Here is a 2777-nt window from a genome sequence, read left to right on the forward strand (position 1 = left end):
TTCACTTGTGGCCTCTCTGCCCCTTGACCCTATGCCCCCTCCCATTGGCTTTTGCTGTGGTGAAAACTTGATTGTGTGGAAGTTCACTTTCTCCAGAAATTCAAAATTTCACTCAGTTAAGAATATGTAATTTGGCCATTGAATAACAGGGTGGATCCAAAAGTTTCCAGTTACCAGCAATAGAGAAGCAGGGCTAACTGAGAACAGAAGCCTCAGCCCACTCCCTGGGCTTGGGTGACCAGGAACCACACTGGCTCACAGATTGTGCAGAGGATCTTGGTGTTCTGTGAGGTTTGTGGCATTTTTGTTGGTCATGTGGGTAAGTCATGCCCCCTCTCTGGGCCTTGGTGTCCTCTTCTGTAAACTATAGGGATTTAACCTAATGATCTATTGGGTCCCTTCGACTGCTAAGATTCTATGCAGTAGTACAGCATAGTGTTTAAGAGCCCGGCCTTTGGAGATGGAATTGAATCCAAATCCTGGCTCTGCAATGTAAAAGGCATTCGATTTTGAGCAGGTTATAAACTCAGTTTTCTTGTGGGTAAAATGGGTTTCACACTCACTCAAGCTTTTTATGATGACTCAATGAAACGTGATAAAACACCTTGTGGGGTGTCTGACACATGATCACTCAATGGGGGATGTCGGCTACTATGATCTTGGTTGTGATTTGCATGGGGTTGCTTTCAAAACACATGATCTCATGCAAAGCTCACAGCTGTGGGACATTAGCAAGGTGGCTATTGTCATCTGTATTTTATCAATGAGAGGAGTGAAATGCAGAGAAGTCAGGTGATTTCACAGAGCTGGTCTGTGACAGTACCAGGGCCTTGCCAGGTATGGTGGGGAAGCAAGAAGTGCATCGGTCAGGCATTCATCGAGGAGGCGGAGCTGTACTCACCTACCCAGCAGGACAGATCTTCAATCACAGTCATTTATGTAAGAAAATTCCCCAGAGATGATATCAAAGGAGAGCCAGTTGTAAAAAACCTGAAGACGAGGTCAGGGAGAACAAAATATTTTCTACTTTTCAGACAATGAAATAGCCCCGTTCTCTCCTTCTGCTGTTCCACTGTCCTGACACATTGCAGTATCGGATGTTGCTAATGTCATCATGGGGATCAGACTGTTTCTCATCAGCCTCTCTGATCATAGTCCCCGAGTTCTGAGACTCAACTCTTCACCTCTGATCTTCGCCACTTTTCCATCTGTATCTCTTCTGGGGCCCCTCTTCTCACTTAAAATGGCATTGAGAGTCTTTTTCTTTTTAAAAAAATACTTTTAAAAGAGAGTAGATCTTTAATGTTCTCACAACATACCCCCCCACACACAAATTGCAACTATGTGAGTGATGGAAGTGTTAACTAACCTTATTGTGGTAATCATTTTGCAATATATGTGTATAAAATCATTAAGTTATACACCTTAAACCTACACAATGTTATAGGTCAATTATATCTCTATAAAGCTGGAAAAATTAAAAAATAATTTTTATTCCTTTGCTTTCTATTCACTAAGGTAATACGTGCTTATTGCAGAAATGTTGAAAAATACATAAATATATAAAGAAGAAAATACTAACCTAAGAAACGACCGCTATTAACATTTTTACATTTCAAGCTAGATTTCTCCTATGAGCAAATATCAATACATCAATCTTACTTAATCAATATTCTATATATGTTTGTTTTATAATCTTACTTTTGCATTTAAAATCTTTATGTGAGCGTTTCCTCATGTCATTAAAATGGTTTGAAAACAGCTTAAAATGGATGATTAATGGCCCATTATATGCATATACCAAAATGTATTTAACCCATTTCCCAAATGTTGGACTAACTCTTTCCAGCATTTCATTTTATAAATAATACCTGATGAAAACTTTTGAACGTAAACCTTTGTCCACATCTCTGTTTATTTCATTGACAATGCTTCCTGTGTAAGAGGGCGGCAGGATGAATAGGAAGGATTAATCCTTGTGGGAAGCAGCTGAGCAACAGAAAGGGCTTCTGCAGGGGCCTTGCTCTGCCAGTAGGTGTCACCTTTGCCTCATGGTTTCTGCTCTTACCTATTTTTCTCAGGATTGTTTTTGAAGGCCAGGAATAGAATACATTTGTGAGTCAATGGAGTTCAACTCCAAATATTAAAGTCTCCCACAAGAGACACAAATCAACAGCCTTGAGGGCTGCAGGCCTGGTTATTTTGTTTTCTCTGTTGGGTTCATTTCATCCAACCCAGCAGCATGTTTGCTTCTGACCTGATTCTAAGAAAAAGCTTGCAATCTGGATTGTTGGCAAAGCGCCACCCTTTTAGACTCTCTAGGGGAAAAAACACACAAAAGTGTAGAAAAAGCGCTACTGCTTATTGACTGCTTTCTAAAAGCATGGGGTTAATTAAAAATTCACAACAATTTAAAAAGATAATGATTATCAACACCCTATTTTAGATATGGAAACTGAGGCTCAGAGATGCTACCTTGGCCAAGGGGCCATGACTAGTTAATGGCCTAAGGCAGCATTCAAACCCAGGTACATTTATTTCTGAAGCCTGTAATTTTAACAATTTTCCTATTCTAGTTAAAAAATATAGATTCTAAGCCCCGTCCCAAGCTTATTGGACCAGAATATCTGGGCCCAGGGGCTTAGACTTTGCATTTAAATGACCTCCTTGGGAGATTTGTATGGGCAGTAAAGGGAAATGCCCATTTCATCTGTTCAGTGACCAACTGAACCAACCAGAAGCCATGACTAGAGAGGCTGGGTTGACCTTTGGTGGTC

The sequence above is a fragment of the Mesoplodon densirostris genome, chromosome 14 (genome assembly GCF_025265405.1).
Source record: "Mesoplodon densirostris isolate mMesDen1 chromosome 14, mMesDen1 primary haplotype, whole genome shotgun sequence".
Taxonomy (NCBI): Eukaryota; Metazoa; Chordata; class Mammalia; order Artiodactyla; family Ziphiidae; genus Mesoplodon; species Mesoplodon densirostris.